General features: G+C 34.9%; 1 pseudogene; it reads left to right on the top strand.

Annotated features, from left to right (window-relative positions):
* LOC125224161 overlaps positions 1 to 23660 on the top strand; it is an 80525-nt pseudogene that overhangs the window by 26103 nt on the left and 30762 nt on the right.

Below are 23660 nucleotides of genomic sequence, written 5' to 3'. Positions count from 1 at the left end.
ACTAATCGGGTAGTCGTAAACCCAAAAAATTATTCTATTTATATAAATTATATTGAAATGAGAATAGAAATTATTAAAAAATATTTATTGACTATTATTAAAAGTTTAAACTTCAATATTAATGTTTTAGTTTTCTCTAGATTATGATTCTATGGCATTAGACGAATAGAAAATACTAAATTTTAAATAAAGAAATTTTTTGGCATAAATTAAAACTTAAAAAGAGATTAAAATAAATTTGTTAAGATTTTAAATAAATATGTATATAAACTAGAGAAAGCATAACTATATATCGAAAAGATAACAAGTAAGGACATAAATAATGCAACATGATGTTTAAAGTCTAGATAATAGAATAATAAAATGTCAAAGCAATCCTAAATCGGGTTGCATTACACTAAAAACATTTATAAATCTAAATGTGATTAAATAAATTTACCCTACAGGTCATAAGCCCTATCTAAATAAAAATATTCATCACAACTATATAATTAATTGGGTTTAATCGGGTATTAGTCGGGTGCTCTAATACAGGTTTCGGATACTCTAAATCCGAAAAACCCTTATATTAACTACTCAAACTCGTACTCGAACACATAATTTCAGGTTTTGAGTACCCAAAACCTGCCGTGTATTAGGTTGGGATCCGGTATACCTGAAACCCGATAAGTAAATTTGCACCCCTAGTCAACTGCCAAACATAAAACAAACGAAAAGGATGAAAAAGAAAAAGTTTAGTTCCCTGCACTGTACTAATACACGAAAATTGAGTTTTAAATAAACACTGCAATATGAAATTCAGGAAGTACTCTACAACATACTAATTCACTGCTCACTTCATTACTCTGTCTTCATTGGTTTGGCGCGATATTAAACTCAAAATTACATTAAATTGAGTCAATATAGACGCAGATTTGATTTAGTGATAGAATAAGATATTAGATATAAAATTTATTTTGAAACCTCAAATATCGGACGATAATATATAGTCAATGGCGGATTCAAAAATTCAAAATTATAGGGTCAAATTGAACATGACAATAAATATAATATTTTTTAACGAAAATATATAGAATATAAATATCAATATCTTATGTTGTGCAATGTAATTGTATTATTGCGTAATAAATATTCTTTACAAATACAATCCTTAATGTTCACATCAAAACTATTAATAGACTTGGCAATTCAGGATCAGTCTTAATTTCTCTTTCATCGAATTCAATATCGTCAGCTTGTTATCAATTATCACATGAATTTTCAATTATTGCGATTCTTATTCAATATTAAAAGAGCAGGTAGAAACACAAGTTTTTTTAGATTTTTTTTTTAACCTAAAAGTGAAATAATACCATCAATACATTAAATTTTTTAAAATAAGTCACTTAAATCTATAATTAAAAAAAATAAAGACAATTAGCATATCTATTTAAATTAGGACCAACAGAATTACGAGTTTATGAAATGTACAATTTGAGAAAATAATACTATTTGTTAAAATTTGATTTTTCGTAATTGCGCTAACTTAGTTCGGAATTGAAATAGGGTACATCCATGGACTGTATTTAGTCAACCGAAAAATTAAAAATCAAATAAACACATAAGAAATAAAATAAACAATGCCCAGTCACAAATAAACTAAACAAAGTTCATTGGGGAAATTCGTCCGATACAACAGCAAGTTAACCAAACTAAACAAAAGCAAGTTAAACAAACTAAACATAAGTTCATTGGGGAAACAGCAAGTTAAACATAAGATAATGGGAAAACTAAAGTCACTACACTGAGAGTTGAAGATCGTAGGGGAAAGGCTTAGACTTACAAAAAAGGTTCTCTAACGAGGTGACACTCGTTCAATCTTCCTACCATATAACGGATCATCCGCCCTATAAAGACGACACTCTTCTTCAGCTCGCGACCGTCTTGGAACTTGTCTCTCATCACAACATCCACGAACTGGCATAACAGGAGTCCACACGCCACCGAAAAGATGTTTTTCGCGACTTCATAGAAGTCGGAACCCGGTTGTTTCACAGAAGCTAAGTTTGGCAAGAAAAGCATGAGAAGGAAACTCAGAAAATAAAGGGCTAATCTGATACACCAGTACCAAAAGATTTTATCTTTTATTTCTCGTAGTAAAACCTCAGATTCTCGGAAACTTTTCTCTAAATAACCAATATCATCCGGTAAAACTGCATGATGGTCAATGAGGTGCCTACTCATTCCCACAAAAGACGCACGAACGTTGGCAATGATGGAAGTTGTTGTCTGCCATTTGTTCTTGAAGCCGCCGTCGGTATTGGCGGAAAAAAATGCCCCGCTCTTCTATTCTTTCAAAAAAAAACCCCGATCAGCCCCAAAGCCCTTCCACTGTGAAAAAATAGGTGGTGTGTACCGGTTCTCACCATATTAACGAAAGTGATCCAATTGGGCTGGCATTCATGTTTAAATCTGTATTAAACAAAACATCAATACAATTATTTTTACTACGAGACTATGGAGTATTATGTATCACATTTACATATAGTAAGTACTATTGATTTCTGGATGCTCTAAATATTGTATCACGTTTATATAATTGATCTCGCTAAATATTGATACGATTAAGATCTTAATTATTGTAAAATATGTAATTAGTAAATTATTTTCATCCAGCTATTTGATTTATAAATTAAATTTTAATAAAATTTGTGTCTGATTAAATAGTTTTTAAATGTGGTTAAGATATATACTCCATTAGATAGATCAGTAAGTGCAATATTCAAATCCAACTATTTAGTTTTTAAAATAAAATCATAATGACACTAGTGTTGGATTACATAAATCTTTTATGTGGTTAAGACTTAATTTTGAAAAATGGACATATAAACTGGTGGATTACTTTCATCCAACTAGTTGCTTTCTAAAATAATTTTTAATGACAATAGTGTTTGAGTAATTACTTTTTTAATTTGCTTTGTATTTAATATTGCAAAAAAAATAGATTAATCAGTCACTTATCTCATCTAACTATTTAAATTATAAGTAAAATTCCAATAATATTAGTGTTTAATTGAAGAACAATTTGAATGCATCTAAATTCTATAATCATAAAATCAAATAGCATTGAATAATTTTTATTCAATTATTTAATTTGTAAAAACAATCCTAATAACAAAAGCATTACTAACCAAGTAGTTGGACCTCTACATATGTTAATGAAATACTAAATGACAGTACACATATGCTACAACAATTAATATATAATACAGTATATGAATAGATAGATTAATCAATAATTGTGCAAGAAAAATTGGCTCAGAAATCATGAGGGTGAATTACAAAACAGAAAATTAAAAGAAAAAAAAAAGGAAATGATAATGGTAATAAAAACTCGAGTTGGGTGGTAAATGAGCATCCACAAATCAAATCTATGCATATGTGATTCTTTTGATTTACTCATTTTTCTTAAAAAAAAATCCTAATATCTATTTTAATCTGATAATAATCAAAATTTTAAATTTAATAGTACCTAAACTAAATTGCTTAGCTCATCTTTCTTACCTTCTTGCCATCTGTAACATACATCATTCGATAAAAAAAATGGTATATTAAACTTAAAAATAGTTAAGTGAATAATTATAATTGAGATAGTATAATGTTGCTCCTTTGTAAATGGATCAATTAGCAAAAATTTTATGAACAAGAAAACTGAACGAAGGAACGAGGGAGTAAAGATGAGGTCGAATAATGTTGCTCCTTTGTAAATGGATCATTTTGATATTTAAATTAGATTTTGTTATTAAAAATATAAAAGATGTTCTATAAAATATACTTCCTCAGTCTCATAAAAGATGTCTAATTTTATTTTTTAGTTTGTCCTATTAAAGATGTCACGTTTCTTTTTCTAGAAATATTTCTTTCTTACAATAATATAAATATTATATTTTCTCTTTCCACCTAACACACAAAATAAAACCTCCTAAAATTATGTATCGTCCCACAAGTGTAACATCTTTTATGGAAGAAGAAAGTACTAAAAGAAAAAAAAAGTGTATGTTGTGGTTTAACAGAAATATACCTCTTTTCCTTAATTTTTTATTCTTTTTTGTGGTATATTTTTATTTGTTTATTGAATAAAAAAAGCACCTTAAATTTAATTATCAAAATGAAAAAGTAAATGTCTAGCCAAAAAAGTTAATTACTTTTAAATCGAATGCATGCTATTGAAACTCAATCACAGTAAATTTACAAAATCAATTAATAAATTTGAAATATTAAGAAAATGATTACAAAGGATTCAATGGCATTTTTAGTGTTAAAAAAGTAAATTAATGTAAATGAATTCAATAAGAAATATAATTTAAAATAAAAATATGAAAAGAATTCAATAGATTTGTTACCTCAAAAAGTAAATGAATTAAAAGAAATAGTTCATGCCAAGTTTCGTACTCCCTCCTTTCCCGATTAAGAATCACACTTTGACCGGGCACGAATTTTAAGAAATGTAAAGAAAAGTTGGTTGAAAAGGTCAGTAGAATGTGGGATCCACTTTTTTATATTGGTTTTATAATAAAACGTGAGTGTAGTGAGTTAGTGGAATGTGGGACCTACTTACCATTTATGGTAAAAATGAAGTGTGACTCTTAATTAGTGATGGACCGAAATAAAAAAGTGTGACTCTTAATCGGGGACGGAGGGAGTACCAAATTTGAAAAAAGATTTAAGTAGAAATTAAAAGAATTATTTACTGTGGGAGATGAAATTAATATACATCCAAATAACATGTAAATGGTTAATTAGGCATAATTTTCTTAGAAGTGGAATCTACAAATACCGAAAATGTTTCCCACTCTGTCAACTTTGAAATCTGAAAAAGAAGCCGCCAAGGTATACTGTGATTAAGTGTACCTTTACGCTGCATATCTCAAGTAATTTTGTCTACATCGATATCTTCTCTACGAATTGATTTTGTACGACATCAAGATACTGGTTGTTCTTTATTTTAAAAAACGTAAAATGATTTTATTTTTAACGGTTAAATTAGTTTTAATACATTACTCCCTCAGTCCCATAATAAGTCCCATAATAGATATCACACTTATAAGATGGTACAAGATTTTAGGAGATATTACTTTGTGTGTTAAGTAATGAGAGAAAATATAATTTTATAATTGATATGATAAATAATTTTTTCCAAAATAGAAAATGTGACATCTTTTGTACGATAAATTAAAAAGAAAAGTGTGACATCCACTATGCGACGGAGAGAGTAGTATATGCATTAGAACTCTAATAGAGCCACGCTGTCGCTATCCAACTGCCAGATCCAAATTTTTTTTTTTTTGATACAGATAAATTAATTAAAATCAATTTTTGAAAATCAAATTGTTTAAGGTTTTTAATTTGCAAACAAAACACTATTCACTTCAAAACTCAGTATCTATCTATCTATTATTGAAACGTGTATCATCCATTTTTAAGATTTTTGTTTTTTCCGATGGAGGTAGTGTAATTAATTCCATGTAGTTGTTTTTATGTACTATATAGTATAGCATTGTGGTATATGTAGACTAGTATATGTTTCATAATCTGGTGAGCATTTGATTGATTGTCAAAAAGAAGTGTGAACAACTTATGTACAGATAGCAGTCCTCTTCTGTAATGGCAGGGACCACTTTAGATTTTTTGGTGTTTGTTTTTCTTTACTCTCAGAAACGTAACAACCTTCCAAATAATTCATCTAATTCAGAAACTAATTCCTATAATTTGAGATAAAGTTAGAGCGTCTCCGGTGGCGCCCCCTTCCCACAAAAATTGTCTGTCACGTCCGCACTAGCCCTTCTCATTCCACTACCACATCACTAGCCCTTCCCACTGCACTAGGACTTCCACTAGCCCTTCCCACAATTATTCAAATTGCGGATTTAAAATTTGCGGAATTAAAATGTCGACACCGAATACGGGAAAATTTGAAAACATCATTAAAAAATTACATGATAAAAAAATTACATAATTAAAAAAAAATTACATAATTTAAAAAAAATACATAATTTAAAAATAAAATTACATAATACCCTCGGCTCTCACTCCTCCTCCTCGTCCTCGTCCCCGTCGCCCGTGCCGCTGCCGCCTCCGACGTCCCCGCCCCCAATCTCGACGCCATAATCATCAATGGGAGGCATCCCTATATCGCGCCGACATTGGTCGACCACATCCTTGCACAACCTTTTAAACACTGGATCCTGCGCGCTATACCACCTACTCGTGCTCTGCATCAGGGTCTTCGTTAGCTGCGCGCGGGCGAGGCGGTCGTTCTGCTGGGCCTTCTGGGGCCTCCGATTCGACCTCGTAGGACCCATTTGCCGCTGCCGCTTCCCCTCGTCATCCGCTGTGCAGCCTTTTGCCCCATCGGACGACGACGCCGGCGAGAGTCTGTTCGTGGTAGCGGGGCCACTTCCTCGGCTTCGGGGAGCTCGTGCGAACCAGCACTGCTGGAACTGCGAGGCTTTGCCCCAGACGGTTTGACTATGAGGTAGGCCGCACTAATGCGATGCCACATTCGGTCAACATACTGGTTCGTCCCGACATAAGGATCCTTTACTACACCGATCCATGCCTTCGCAAGCGCGGCATTTTCCCACACGGTCCAGATCGTCCTCCTCTCAGTCTCATCCTCACCCTCCTCCTCCTCTGCCTCTGCCCCGCCCCCGTGTGCGAGGAAGATCTCGGGACTTTGTTCTTGCCTCTGCCCCCGCTCCTTCCCCCGGGCTTATCCTTGCCTCTGCTCTCGCCCTTGCAGCAGGCTCCGCCTCATCGGGAGTCTCACGGATCGGCGATAACCCCAGGTGGGCTCCCAGCTCCTCAAAAGAGAAAGTCTTGATGCTGGCGAACTGAGTCTCCGGAACAGTACTAGGGGAATCATCGACCAACAAATCTATATGGCCGATAGACAAATTCCCTAAGCGTCATCGGGCTCCTGTGCTGCACCGACCCACCCACCGACATATTTGGCGGCGTACCGCCCATCCCCACTGCCCGGGCATCATCCCACTCAGGGACGGATCTATTTCGAGTTCACAAGGGGCAAATGCCCCACCTAGAAATAATTTATGTATACTACTTTTAATAAGTTAATTTTAATTTTTTTAAAATATTCTTATTTTTGCCCCTTCTCAATGTATTAAAATATCTTTATGTATATTTTTGCCCCACCTACGTAGAATTTCTCGCTCCGTCCCTGATCCCACTCACCCCCGCCATATTTGGCGGCATACCGCCCATCCCCACTGCCGCTGGCATCATCCCACCCATCCCCGACATATTTGGCGGCACACCGCCCATCCCCGCTGCCCTGAGCATCATCTGATCCATCTGACTCATCCAAGTGTACATATTGTAGAACATTTGGAGAGTCATCGTCGGCATACCGCCCATCCCCGCAATCTGGGGATTCATCCCCGCCATTTGGGGATTCATCCCGCAAAGTTTCCCTCCCCGGTGGGAGTCGAGGGTGTGTTTCCTCCGCTCGTGGTGGGGGAGTTCCTATTGTACTCCATTGTAGTAGAAATGAAATTTGTAGATTTAGAGAGTGAAACTTGTCAACACAAGTGGTGTGAATGAAATGAAGTTGGGGGAGCCCTATTTATAGAGTTTAAAAAAAAAATCGAAAAATCGCGGACGTCCGATCTTCGCCACAGTGGCGGACGTCCGATCGGACGTGGGGGCGAGGGGCGAGGCCATCCGACGGGCACTCGGGATGGGCGTGGGCGGACGTCCCGCTCACTACGGGGGACGTCCGGTCAGACGTCGGCGACGTCCTACAGCGACGTCCGCCATTAGAGAAGCTCTTATTAGTTCAGGGCTACATCAAATGCACTTTTGCTATTGCACGCGACGACGACGGTGTACATTGAATTGTGTTTTTTTATAAATAATGTATTACTTCCTCCGTCCGTGAATAGGAATCTAATTTCTTTTCGGCACGGTTTTTAAGCAATGTTAAGAAAAGTGGATGGAGAAAGTTAGTCGAATATGAGTCTCACTTATATATAGTACTCCTTCAGTCTCATGTTACTTGCATTCTTCCATTTCGGCTCATCACAAACTACTTACACTATTTATAGTTTAAGTTAGAATTAATGTATTTAATTAATATGTTGGATTAAGTTAAGAGGTCTTTTATTAAGTGGTGCCTCATTACACTAAAAAATCAATCTCAAATTTACGGTAAAAAATAAAAAGTGCGAGTAACATAGGACGGAGGGAGTATTAATTTTAAATGATATGTGGCTGGAATGAGTGGTTGGAATGCACCTCACTTTACAATTTATGGTAATTTTAATTACACTTCGAACAATCTAAATTTTTGGCAGATACAGTGAGTAAAAAACAATTATTTTTTTATTTTCTTATTAATGTATTTAAAATTAGTGGATTCATTTTTATTCATACTACTTCAATAATTCAGAATCTGATTCAGTCGATTTTTCTATGCTTGGAGAAATCAACTTAAAGTCTTAAAGTGGGAATGGGTGCTAATCTTAATATTGACGACGGACGGATAAAATACCTTTTAGTCAATCAACTCTTAAATTCACTCCAAAATCGAATTTCTCAACTTATGCATTGGGAATTGAAGCTAATTAACATTAATTTGGGCAACTAAAATTTGGAGGACATGATAGGGACCATCATTCAATGACCTTTCAATTTTTAAGGAAAAGTAAATAAACAAAATCTGCGAAGATATTATGAAGATTCAGAAGATAAGAAATTTGGAAAATATAAAAATTTCTTAAAGACTGAGTTACTCCACAAAATAGAGGAAATTTGAGGTGATAATTTCATTTGAATCGTGATTTTAATCATTGCAGCCGTTCATAAAAATATGCACTATTTTTTTTTTAATTTGTTCCACAAAAATATGTACATTTTAGTTTCAGAATGAGTTATTAGCTTGTGAAGTCTATCTACCATTTATAATAAAATGAATCGAAACTACTAAAATGGTAAAATTGGACTCCTATCATTAGACGGAATGGGTGCTAGTAGCGATGAAAAACAATACACACATATATTGATACACATATATATTACTTCGTTCTTCCACGAAAAATAGGTCTATTCCATTTTTATCCCTCGTTTTGGAAAAATGATACTTTAATAAATAGTTAAAGTGGATCAATATTATTATCTCTCTTACTATATTATTCTCTCTCTTTATTATTTTTTTTCAAAACGAGAGATAAAAATGAAATAGCCCTATTATTCGTGGACGGAGAGAGTATATACGTACACATAGCGGCACACATATATCAACTCAAATGATGTCAATGGTTTTGGGTACCCGCAACTGCGGGTACTGGGATACCCATATAACCATACGAGTCAGGATTGGGTAGTAAAATATCGAGCTTTTCGGTTTCAGGTACCCGCAAAATCAGGTATGGATGTCACCCGCTGGTGCCCATTTCGACACCCCTACTTTAAGGTGATAATTTCATTTGAATCTTGCTTGTAATTACTCCCTCCGTCCCACAAGAATATCCACTATCATTTTTAGTTCGACCCACAAGAATGTGCACTTTTTAATTTTGGAAACTCTTTTCTCTCTAATGAAGTAAGACTCATTCTTCACTAATATATACTCTATAAATTAATTTTCTCTCTACATCTCTCTTACTTACTAATTTTGCATTAAAACTGATATCGAAGGGAAAAGTGCATATTTTTTTAGGACGGAGGAGTAGTTTTTATAAAAGTATACGTTTGTGTATAATAAGTTTTTGTATTTACTCTTATTATTTTATAGTAAATGAAAGTATAAATCACATATAGGACTGTGATACACGCACAAAAGTTTATAATTCTAATCAGAAAACTAAAAATGGAATTGAGGGCCTTGCGCATTTTTTTTTAATATGACCTTTTTTGGCTTTTTATACATAAGTTGGTCAATTATTAAATTTGTTTTATTTTTGATGAAGGATTGAGAGATTCGTAATTTGATTGAGAGACGAAATTTGTTGACAGCGATATGTGGTCACTGTTGGCTATGTACGTACATGATTTCGTATAGAGAGAAAAACATGTATATTTATCATCTATGAATACTTGGTTTGCCAGCTTATAGATTTGCTTTCTTTTCCCCTCAAAAGCAACTTCCCAAATTATACAGTATTCAATTATTTTTTCTTAAATTTGTAGATATTTAATTAAAATTTTAATATTTTCCTAAATTGTTACATATTGATTAGCATGTATAGGTTAATTTTAAATTTATTTATATTTATAGGTTAATTTTTAATGTAAAATGTCAACAAAGTTACTATATACTTATGTATATAAACACATTTGATTTCAGCATTAGTGTGTGTTCAACTGATTGTATACTTGGAAGAATGAAGTCATTAAATTAAAATTTTAGTGATATATTTTGATAGGTTTGTGTTAGAATGACAACACCTCTTAAAGTGACACTGTGATACCACATATTCTCTGCAATATATTATAAACGCTACACTGTAATAGTATAAATGCTAGACAACAATGCGTATTAGATATTGTTGGCCGAGAAAAAATTGTTGTCTAGCGTATTGGATATTGTTGGCCGATAAAATTTACCCTTGAGCATTTTTATGATTGCCATATAACAACTGATTATTCGTCAACATGTATAAATGATTAGCTAGGAATAGTGAAATGATATTACTTTAAGAGGTGTTTTCGTTAACACACCTCTATATTGATAACATCCGTATGTATATTGTGGACTTTTATGAAGATATTTTTGATAATGAATAATTTTACCTACATATGTATGATACCTAAATAACTTTATTGAGGTCTATAATTTCTGTGTAACAATTGGATCTTGCAATATCAATAGTCCATTGAAAGTAATGCGCAGCCCAATATTGGTAATCAAGCAATCTATATTTATTTATTTAATAAACGAGTATCAAATAGTACTATACTAAAGTATTCTTCTATTCGTCTCGCTTTAGGAGTCTTATTTGAGTAGGGCACATGTTTTAAGAAAAAAGTATTTGAGTGTGTAATAAGTAAACACTGTAGTGAATGTTGTGACCCACTTTTATTTAAATGTCCAATAAATAAATATTATAGTGGAAGTTGGGACCCACTTTTAACACTTTTTTATTAGTTGTAGTGGATGTTGGGATCCACTTTTAACACTTGTAGGCCTTTTTTATTAATTTATCTCAACCGGAACTCCTAAAGCAGGACGCTCAAAATTGATCAACCAGAACTCCTAAGGCGCGACAGAGGAAGTATATATGAAAGAAAAAAGATAGTACGTAAGTGTAAGATTACAAATTTTTACTAAAAAAAAAAAAGAAATGATTCCCAATTATAATCTATTATCTTGTATACATCAAGGTTAAGTACATAAATAAAATTTTTTAGTAAATTTCATAATAATATACTCCATTACATTATAAAATTTGAAAAATATTTTATGGACAATGGTAGTGATATGTAGAATTAAAAAATTTTGTCAATATTGTTACATATATGAGTAATAATTTTATTGTACAAAATATTGTATCCATAGATGTGCATAACAATAGTAATTATAAACTTTCTATTTTAGTAAAATAAATTATCTCTAATAAGGTGATTCATTCTCCATTAATAATATTTTAATTACTTTTATGATTTATATCTATCTTACTTTACCAATTGTGTATTTAAACTCATGTTATTTCCAAAATTCTATATTTAAAGGACGAAGGTGGTTTGATTATAATTTTTTTTCGTATACTAATTTTTTAAAATAATGGATTACCAAATACTACTATAAAAATTACTCCATAAGAGAAGAAAAGAAAGTAAAGTAAGAGTGATAATAATTTTTTTAGCCAAAAATGAAAATGATTAAACTACCTTGTCACAAACCGAAAAGAACAAAACTCAACTACTTTGGAAATGAGGAAACATAAATTTTATTGGTTAGTGTGTATTAATATTTAGTATTTCAAAATATTTTTATTTCTAATCTTTATATATAGAGTATTTTTATCATTATTATTATTTAGAAAATTTCATACTCTATATTATAAAATTCGGAATATTGAATAGAAAACGGTAATGATTTATAAAATCTAAATGACATCAATATCGTTACTTATAGTATATTCTCCCTCCATCCCATAAAGATTATCTCATTTTTTCATTTCAGTCCGTCCCACAAAGTTTGTCCCATTTTACTTTTTACCATTTTTAATAGTGGACCCTATATTTCACTAACTCATTCCTACTCACATTTTATTATAAAACTAATATATAAAAGTAGGACCCACATTCCACTAACTTTTTCAACTCACTTTCTATTATATTTCTTAAAACTCGTGCCCGGTCAAAATGCGACAATCTTTGTGAGACGAAGGGAGTATTTCACGTTCCACTTACTTAGTTCATTTACTTTTCTTTACTAAGTTAATCTTTAAAATTTGTGTTGAATTAAAATGATCTCTTAAATGATAGACAGAGGGAATTAGTACCGGACGCATGATTTTAATGGTGGGGTAAATCAGTGTTCCTAGTACCATGGTATTTTTTAGCGTCGACGAATTAGAAAATCAATTACTATAAAATTAAAGATGTGTAAAGTGATTATTGATAGATACACCACAAACGTAAAAAAAATAAAAAAAATATTAAAAAATTAAAAACAAACTTTGTCGAACGAGTTTTAAAAAAAAAAAAACTATTAAAGAGAAGAAAAACTTAAATTGAATTCTAAATCATAGCAATTTAAAATGTAGAACAAAAAAGTGATATAAATAACAACACATAAAGTATAAAATAGAAAAATCAATATAAAATGTAATAATATTTTCTAATAATTGCTCTTATTGTGACAATCTAACTCTCAAACATATATAACAAAAATACTATAAATTTGTAAAAATCAAACTCAAACTCAAGTGAACTGTAAAATTAAAAAAAAAATAAGGGAAAATCAAAATATAGTTGTAAGAAGAATAATTAAAAATTGAATGAAACTTTAAAAATGATCCATCACTGTCAATGGTTGACAATGAAGCCAACTTGGCTACCGACTAACTTTGACATAATATTAACATAGATAATATATTGTCATTCTTAAAATGGTTGGGGTTCCATGGGACCCGTACCCCTCTAAGATATTTAGGTCCTAAAAATGTTCGAAAAGGTGAAAAAATGATTTCATTCATGAATAAATTTAATGATAGGAGTTAAAGGTGGTATCCTTTTTTGCTATAGAACTCACAAAGCTGGGGGGGTTAAATGCATATTTCACTCATCTTTCTAACAAGGAATAGGGGACATGGGGTAGTGATAAAATGCAAACTTATATATTGTACAAACTCAAAACTTTTCAACACAGCTTCAACACAATTTCAATACAATATCAACACAGTGTAAAATTTTAAAAATTTTAATGTCAACACAGTATCAACACAATATCAACACAACATCAATTATTGACTACCGTTGAAATTCTGTTGACATTTTCCTGTTGATGTTTTTTTGCAATCTGTTGACATTTTTCAATAGTCCAAATCAAAGTTTTGAGTTTGTACAATATTTAAAGTTTTCATTTGATCACATTCCAGGGGACATGAAAGTACAAATATCTATGGGCCGGGGTGGACGTGTATGGCTCGAAAGAAAACATGGATCCGGTGGCCCAAGTAGGCCGCTGGGCTTGGAATTTGGAAACATTCCCTTCAATTGAATTAGACTGTTATCTTCTTAAAAGGGGACATAAGTTTATATTTAAGAGGGACATCTTTTTTAGTCCATAAACTTTACAAAAGTATCATTTTAGGTCTGCGAACTTTGAAAATATCATTTGAAATCCATTAACTATGTATTAATATCATTTGAAGTACTTTTTTACTATTTCCAAGTTTTTCTGGACGAAAATACTCTCAATACCTTAAAGGGTATATATTTTTAATAAACTTATCATATACTCATATTTTTAATAAAATCTTTACAATATATTTTCGATTATAAATTTCTAAATATAATTTGACCTTCAATATTATCACTTAATTTTGTGACATAAAATTGCTTCTTCAATCTTTTTATATTAATGAATTTTAAAATTAAATAAAGAAGTTTTCTTTAATAATAAAAAATTGAATAAAGATCTTTTCTTGCATGTCACAAAATTAAGTGATAATATTGAAGGTCAAATTATATTTAAAAAATTTATCAAAAATATATAATACAGATATTTATAAAAAAAAAACGAGTATATGATAAGTTTATTAAAAATATATACCCTTTAAAGTATTGATGATATTGTCGTCTAAAAAAACTTAGAAATAATAAAATAGTACTTCAACTGATATTAACCTATAGTTAACCGACCTCAAATGATATTAAAAGTACCTTCTAATGTTAAGAAACAAAATGGGCCTAACTTTACTAAAGGCATACTCTATTTTGTGTTCTACATCTATTTAATTTCCCAAGTGACTGATTAATATGTTTCAATTTTTTTTCAATATGATATTCAGTCCACTTCAGTTCAGTTTAGTAGGAGTATCTGTTTATTCAGGATTTGAGCTTTTTTTTTTCTGGCCCAACGTGGTGTTATTTCAGTCGGCCCGGTTCATTTTTATTTGATTGGGTTGTACTTTGTTGGTCATATTTTGCCCAGATTTGTATTGTACTTTGGTCCTATTCTTTAATTTTCTTAGTGTTTGATTAACTTTTTTAAGATTAAATCATTTTATGTTTAAACTTATGAATTTTTTGTTTGATGTTTGAGTCTAAGTTGTGTATCTTTTGAGAATGTATGGTTTTAGTTCCCAAAATTTATGAACTTTTTTAGTTATTGAAAACATATTTTTTTGTTCGGTTTTTACTTCTAAGTTTTGTTTCCATAATTTATGTCTATTTTCCAAAAAATTATTGGACCATGCGTAACACGGGTGTTAAAAATAGTACTCCCTCTGTCCCATAGTAGATGTCACACTTGGAGATGGCATAGGATTTTAGAAGATGTTATTTTGTGTGTTAAGTGGTGAGAGAAAATATAATTTTATAATTGATGTAAGAAAAAAACTTTTTTCAAATGAGGAAATGTGACATCTTTTGTGGGACAAACTAAAAAGAAAAGTGTGACATCTAGACGGAGGGAGTATCTCATAATGTCATTTCTGGTTTGACCAGTGGTCGAACCGGTTGACTGATTGAACCGTGAACCAAAAGCTTTGTTGCTTCGTTTACCGGTCCGATTTTTAAAACATTGTACTATACTAGTATCATGACATTGCAATTTGTCATTTAGCCTTCATTGATTTAAAATGACTAACATGAACGCAACGACTCTACTCTATTCAAAGCATGGAGAAAATAAAAAAAATTGTGATTGGTGTAGCAAATATTGATATTGTGGAGACAATATAGATAAATAACTCACCAAGCAAAGAAGAGTGTGTGAACAAAGTTTTAAAATACTGAGAAGATTTGGAAACAAGAAAGTATATAAATAAATCAATAGCTGCATTAAATAGATAAGATTTTGGAGTGTTGCGATCTTCAAAATACATGCATTAAAGGATAGAAGACAAAAACAATGCTCCTTCACCAAAATAGGCATGCTTGGGCTGCACAATATGAAAGAGAAACAAATATTTAGTTGGAACAAGAAGATTTTCTTTTAACAAATATATTGCTTACAATGGGAAGGATCATGTGCTACAAAACACATATCCTGCGTTTTCTTTTAATTTGTATATATTTTGTTTGAGTATCTATACACAACAAACATTTACTCCCTCCGTCCACGAATAGGAGTCCCGTTTTTTCATTTTGATCCGTCCACGAATAGAAATCCCAGTTCATACTTACCATAAATAGTAAAGGGACCCCGCATTCCACTAATTCATTCCACTCACATATCTTTTAGAACTAATATACACAAGTGGCATCCTTATTCCACAACTTTCTTCCACCCACTTTTCTAAAGATTTCTTAAAATCCGTATCGAATAGAAATGAGACTTCTATTCATGGAGGGAGGAGTATTATTCAATTCCTCCCACCAGTCCCACCCACCTACCCCTATCCCCACCCCACATTTTCTTTTAACCTTTTACATGTTATTTGAAAACGTTTTTTAGCTTTCCCTCCCGTTTTATATGCATAGGGCGCGTTCGCTATTCCCTTTTTTTGGCAAGAATTGAGTGCAAATATGACGGATTGTGACAGTTCGGTGTTTCTTTGATATAAATTGTTGGCCTGAGTTAATATTAACGGCCCGCACTGTTTGACTAGACTTTTGCCTTAAATAATTCAGCCGACCAACCACATATACATTTCTGCTCCGCTACATAGCGTGCATCTTTGGGGTTGATTTTACTATTTTGTCCTTGAAAAATTCAATTTTCCCCCAAAGTCAAATTTCGGACACCATTTGCAATTGTGCATTCCGAGAATACTCTCTCTCCCTCCCATCAAAGCTTCCAAAAAGCAGATCTACTACTGTACACGTCTTCGGTGGAGGAAACCGGCGAAGACTTTCGTTATTACAATCGACCATCGTTTCCGGTATGGCGCTTGTGTTATATGGTCGTGGATTTAGAGTCTGTCAGGAGTTGTTGATATTTTTTTGAGTTATTATCTCGTTTGCAGAGTTCCGTCGTAGGAGGAAGTCGGTTGTACCGCTGTGCACGGCGTCTATTACTACTTTTTAGTGCAAAAGGTATGTGTGCGAGGATTTATAATTGATAGTGTTTATTTGAGCTCTGTATTGTATTGTCCTTGTATTACGGTGTCGATTTGTTTTGGCTTAGATGAGAAAACCTGGCACGAATTACGCTCGGTTCTACATGGTCCTAGAGGGTAGTATGCATGTTTTGTGCATAGAAACCTTTATTTCGTACACCGATACACATCTTGTACTTCCCGGCGTCAACGTCGTGTTCTCGTTGAGCACGCAAGAAGGTATAGTGTGCTCAACAAGATCCCGGTCCAAGTTAAGCACCTTGATAGGTTGGTTAATGTAACGGATATTTTGACTGGTATAGCAAATACTAATATTGTAGAGACAATATCGATAAATAACTCATCAAGCAAAGAAGAGTGAGTGAACAAAGTTTTAAAATGCTGAGAAGATTTGGAAACAAGAAAGTATATAAATAAATCAATAGTTGCATTAAATAGATAATATTATGGAGTGTTGCAGTCTTCATAAAGTACATGCATTGACAAAAACAATGCTCCTTCACCAAAATAGGCATGCTTGGGCTGCACAATATGAAAGAGAAACAAATATTTAGTTGGAACAAGAAGATTTCCTTTCAACAAATATATTGTGTACAATGGGAAGGATCATGTGCTACAAAACACATACCCCACATTTTCTTTTAATGTGTATATATTTTGTTTGAGTATCTATACACAACAAACATTTACTCCCTCCGTACACGAATAGGAGTCCCGTTTTTTTCATTTTGGTCCATCCACGAATAGGAATCCCGATTCATACTTACCATAAATAGTAAAGGGATCCTGCATTCCACAAACTCATTCCACTCACATATCTTTTAAAACTAATATACAAAAGTGGCATCCTTATTCCACTAACTTTCTTCCACCCACTTTTCTTAACATTTCTTAAAATCCGTATCGGATAGAAATGAGACTTCTATTCGTGGAGGGAGGAGTATTATTCAATTCATCCCACCACCCCCACCCACCTACCCCTATCCCCACCCCACATTTTCTTTTAACCATTTACATGCTATTTTTGAAAATGTTTTTTAGCCTTCCCTCTCGTTTTATATGCTTAGGGCGCGTTCGCTGTTCCCTTTTTTTGGCAAGAATTGGGTACAAATCTGACGGATTGTGACGGTTCGGTGTTTCTTTAATATAAATTGTTGGCCCGAGTTAATATTAACGGCCCGTACTGTTTGACTAGACTTTTGCCTTAAATAATTCAGCCGACCAACCACATATACATTTTTGCTCCGCTACCGTGCATGCATCTTTGGGGTTGATTTTACTATTTTGTCCTTGAAAAATTCAATTTCCTCTTGGTTGAGTAGACATTGTTTGTGGACGTTGCTGCCCCGTCATCCAGTGCCGGATAATTGTTAAATGTAACGGTTGAAAACCGCTACGATGTATGAGTTATTGATAATGTTGTTTTTGTTGTTCTTATCCTATGTAGTGTAGACGATGTAGTGTGCTTGTCATTACGACCGTGTTTTACGTTTGTAGTGTTGTGTAATTGTCGGCATTTTGTTGTTATGAACCAATATTATGACCTTACGACCGTTGTATGATATGTTGTTGTATTGTGAGTGTACAACCTTTTCCCTTTTTTACAAATCCCATAACACAATCCGATTAAGCATTAGGTCTACTAAGAACAAGTAAAAAACAATAAAGTCTTATGCACAAAGTCTAGATCGGATGTGCAAATGTAAACCATGGTCAAATATTTAGGTAACCATATGCGGTTTGTACTGCAATTTTGACCAAAAATGACAATTGAGGGAGGACGTTGTCGCTTCTACTACCTCATCGATAAGAGCATAATCTAAAAAATTGGTACATTGAATTGAATGCACCAAACTTTTTGTTGGTTGAGTAGTTGAAGGGATATTAGGTTGAGTGCGTGAGGAAGTGTTCGGTTGAGTTTTCTAGGCAGAAAAGCTAGACCTACCTCAAATATATCATTCGATTACGATTGATGTGTGGTAGAGTAAATGGAGCGTTCGACTAGTTTCTCAAAGTGGATATGCAAATCTTGCTAGGTACTTGGTAGGAAATTGGATAGGGCATTGACATTTCAATGCATGAAGGGTTGTGTAATGATGGTTTTATGGTTGTGGGTCATTCGAGACATAGTGAAATTACGCCTTTTTAAAAACATGCATATTTTTGGATTAAACACAACCATACAAACACATATCCATACAATCTCCTTTCTCTCGTATGACGGTCATCAACGCTCCACTGCAATCCCATTTCCTATAAAACGGGAAGTGGAATGCGAAAGTGGATGCCAAACTAATCGACACTATACTAGACCTTAAAGCGGAGTTGGGTTGGGAGGAAGATGATACTCCAACATTCTTCCTCATGGCCGCGGCAAGGGAGATCCACAACATGTGTGGAGTAGTGTTCAATGTGCCCGAGCTAGAGACACGTGTTAAGCTACTGTTGATGTGTTATCAAACGTTCAAACAAGTGATCACGTCCAAGGGAACTTACTGGGACAGGGCGGACCATTTCGTTCATGCGGCAGATTTCGTCTGGGTTGGCATCATTGAGGTAAGGATTAAACTTTCGATCGTTTCCATACGTTGTTGATGCGTATAATGTGGCTTGGCGTTTTAATGACACCATGTAACATGCAGAAAACTCCGTTCTCTGCCGCCTACTATTACCATGACGACCCCGAATACAATCGGCTTCTAACTATGTTCTCTAAGGATCACAAAAACCCCACACCGGAAGTGGAGGTCATAGTCATATCTTCATCCAGTGAGGACGCTATGTACTCGTTGGAGAATATAGACTACATGGATATCGACAACGAGGAGGAAGAAGTCAACTCTCTAGCTGTTTTTCCTAAGCCTACCGTCCGTCGCAAACTCTTTGACGAGGACGATCCAGCAAAAGTCATGGACTCTACAACATCACCGCGCATTCACTTCATTGATGTTGCTCCTGGTCCTAGCTTTCGGGCACGCTATGAGAACACTGTCTCGCAGCGTTTGGCCTTGAATGAAGGTGGAAAGCTTCCTCACCTATCTCCTGCCGGTAGCTCGTGTGTGTCCAACTCCCGTATGGGGTATTGGCGTCCGTCGGAAAATAGGCAACATTAGAGTGAGGGCAACGTCTTAAGGGGGTGACACTGAAGTATGCATGGACTATCATATGCACGGCGATGGCATCGTTTTGTTATTTTGGAATATGATCGGTTTTTTGTTATTAGCTCCCAAGCATTTAATGCACTCATTCGCACTTCAGAAAATAGTTGTGAATGTGTATTTTTGTTTGTTTCGTAATGGTTCTCGTAATATCTAGTATGGTTTATCGTTGGATTATGTCCATCTAGTAGGGTTTGTCGTCGAATTATGTCCGTCTAAGTAGGTTGTAAGCTATTTTGAAGTCCATGCAAGTGTATGTTTACTTTGGTAACCTAATCGAAATTTAATGCACTTGCACTTGCATACTTCAATATAAACTTTGTGCCTATGTTGTCTTGGTGGTTGTGCATGCATACTGTCACCAGGTTACAACTCATGAACCATAGCCGAACATATGCAACAAACACAATGTTGAGCAACTAAAACAATTAACTAATCTTGACATAATTTTGTCACGGTCAAATTTCTAGAACAAACACTACCACAATCGATGCAACAAAAGCACGTACATAAGAAGCAATGGAAACAACAAAAGTAAACAATCCTAATAAACCTTCAGTGCAGGGTGAGTTGCAAAATACCCTTTTACACCATAACCATGACGGACTAACACGCACACACATAGATAGAAATATAATAATAGGCGAATAATTCCAGTTAACGGCACACACTACTCGTCCATCAGCTTAAGAAGATATCCAAGACGAGCTTCAGCCGGCATCCCCATGAACACCTCCAGATGTGGCTTATCCACCCCAAAGCAACCAGTTCAGCCAAAGTCACGGCCAAGATTTCTTCCTCACGTGGGATCCACATCCGACACGTCCGGTCACCCTTCTTATATTTCCGGTGGGGTTTTTGCGGATTCCCTGTGTAAACAAACCTCTCACACACAGTCAATAATATCGGTGCGAGCATAAACTTCGAAAATGGCTAAACATACCTCCCTGCGCACCACCACCTACGCAGCCATCACCTACAACACCTGTGCTCTGCACCATATAAACCTGCACGTAATGGTAATCGGAACTACAAGCATCAACAATTAGTACTCAGGAGATAAAAGAAATGAGACCATGGTGGCTGTAATTATTAACACTCACCGAAGTAAAGGGACTCAGAAGAGTCTATACATAATAATGGAGGTGTGAGTACTATTTACAATACTAAAAAGGCGCACAAACCGACAACTTTTTGGAGGGGAAATTAAATTATATTCTAGAGTTTGCCGCGTATTAATGGGATGGACGAGGTTAGAACCGGAATCATAAAAAAATAATGAGGACAAATTCGACAATGCATGCATGAAACAGAAGTCAAACAATCACATAAGCTCAATTTTGTTTCCCAAATAAGGTTCAGCAAACGGCTGCATTTATACACGAGTTGGTGGGCCCAACACGTTTTGTTTCTATCGAGTTTTATTCCCACCAAAGTCAATTACGGAAGGGCGAACATGCCCTTAGAGAGAGAAGACTATTTCGCATTTAAAAATATACTTTGAGTTTTTCTCTAACAAAAATTTGGAAGTAATAAAACAATTCTTTTTTAGTTCCAGGCCTATTTTTTAGTTATAGACCTATTATTAGGTTGCATACTTATTTTTTAGCCTAATTGATGAACTATTACACTAGATGAATCATTACACTGGATGAATCAAGACTCTGTATAAGTATTGTATTATATTTATTGGATGAATCAAGACTCTGTATAAGTATTGTATTATATTTATAGAAATATGTAAATTACAAATTGTGGATTCTTGAAATATTCCACTGCTACAAATTCTGCTTTTTCTCTTTCAAGAAACATAAACCTGAAATTGAACGTCATTTGCATAAGTGGTCAATTAAACAAATTTTGACACAACTTATAGTTAAAATATGCTTTAAATAATAGTATATTTTATTCAAAATATGTTTTAAATAAGATGGTAATCATTAATCAGTATTATCCCTCTCCTTAATATTATCTTCATTATAGATTAGAAATTTCTTGCTCGAGCATCCACAATGGCTTAAGCCCAGCAATAGGCTAGCAATAGCCCAGCCAAAAACTCCTCCTGCCACATCATCTAGCACTAGAAACTGCCTGGCACATCATCAGGACAAGAAACCGGACTAGCACTAGGATTAACCACAATAAACAAAATTATAAAAAACAAATAAATTACATTCACGCAAATACGGAATTAAATTTTATGACACAAATACGGGGACAATACAACCATTTTATTTAAATTAAAATAAGTACATCCTAAAAAAAATTACATAATTAAAAAAAATACATAAAAAAAATTATCGTTCGTGCAGTCTTCCGCGCCCAAAACTCTTCAATTTAAACCTTTTGGAGTCGAATATGAGCATCCACTTGGCGCATGTCAGTATGTGCCTTGAGGCGGCCGGCTTCATCGTGAGGTACACCCATTTGTACGTTGGGGGCGGCCACGCCGTGGCTTGGACCAGCTTCATCAACATCGTCATTGGCCCAACTAGTCAGTTGTACACCTTCATTTTCGACTATTATGTTGTGCATGATAATACAGGCGTACATTATATCAACAATGCAGTCGACACGCCACAAACGCGTTGGACCTCTAACTGCCGCCATCGAGCCTGGAGCACACCAAATGCACCGCTCCACGTCCTTGCGCGCCGACTCCTGCCGTTCCGCAAAGTAGGCCTTCCTTTCATCTGCTGTGCATCTAATCGTCTTCACAAAGACGGGCCACCTAGGGTATATCCTATCCGCCAAGTAGTAGCTCATATCATGCTGGTTGCCGTTGGCGACAAAACTGATGGCCAAACCGACGCCCTAGCACTGCTCGTTGAAAAGGGGCAACGATTTGAGGACGTTGCGGTCGTTGTTCGACCCGGCTACCCCAAAATACGCATGCCAAATCCACAGCCGGTAATCAGCTACGGCCTCGAGGATCATCGTGAGATTCTTTCCCTTGTAGCCGGTCGTGTAGAACCCTTTCCAAGCGGCGGGACAGTTCTTCCACTCCCAATGCATACAGTCTATACTACCCAACATCCTCGGGAACCCATGCTTCTTCCTGTGCATCTGCAATAGATCCTGGCAATCTTCGGGGGTAGGGCTTCGAAGATACTGCTAGCGAATATTTCAATGACGCCCTGACAGAAAAACATCAGACACTCCAGGGCAGTCGTCTCACCGATGTGGAGGTACTTGTCCCACATGTCTGCCGCGCCTCCATAGGCCAACTGCTTGATTGCCGCAGTGCACTTTTATATAGGTGTGTGGCCAGATCTTCCAGCCGCATCGTGCCTGAACCGGAAACACATATATCGACGCTCTAAAGCGTCAACGATACGCATAAATAGTAACCTGCTCATCCTAAAACGCCGCCAAAAATGGTTGGCCCCAAACCGCGGCTCCGGAGCGAAGTAGTCTTCATATAACCGCTGATGTGCAGCGACGTGATCTCGATCAACCACACTTCGGCGGTGGACAATGGGTCGAGGTACCGCCGGCTGCTGCGGCTGCAAGGCCCCGTACGTACATTGGCGGTGGCCACGCCGTGGCTTGGACTGGTAGCATCAACATCGAACCCTAAACCCAATCAGTCAGGGTTTGACCTTCATCTTCAACAATCATGTTGTGCATGATAATACATGCGTACATGACATCAGCAATGCAGTCAATATACCACAACCGTAATGGACCCTTCACTGCTGCCCATCGAGCCTAGAGCACACCAAATGCCCGCTCCACATCCTTGCGCACTGCCTCCTGACGACTCGCA

Source organism: Salvia hispanica, chromosome 1 (assembly GCF_023119035.1).
Source record: "Salvia hispanica cultivar TCC Black 2014 chromosome 1, UniMelb_Shisp_WGS_1.0, whole genome shotgun sequence".
In the NCBI taxonomy this organism is placed as follows: Eukaryota; Viridiplantae; Streptophyta; class Magnoliopsida; order Lamiales; family Lamiaceae; genus Salvia; species Salvia hispanica.
Note: the sequence above shows the minus strand (reverse complement) of the source record. Positions and strands in the feature narration are given on the sequence as shown.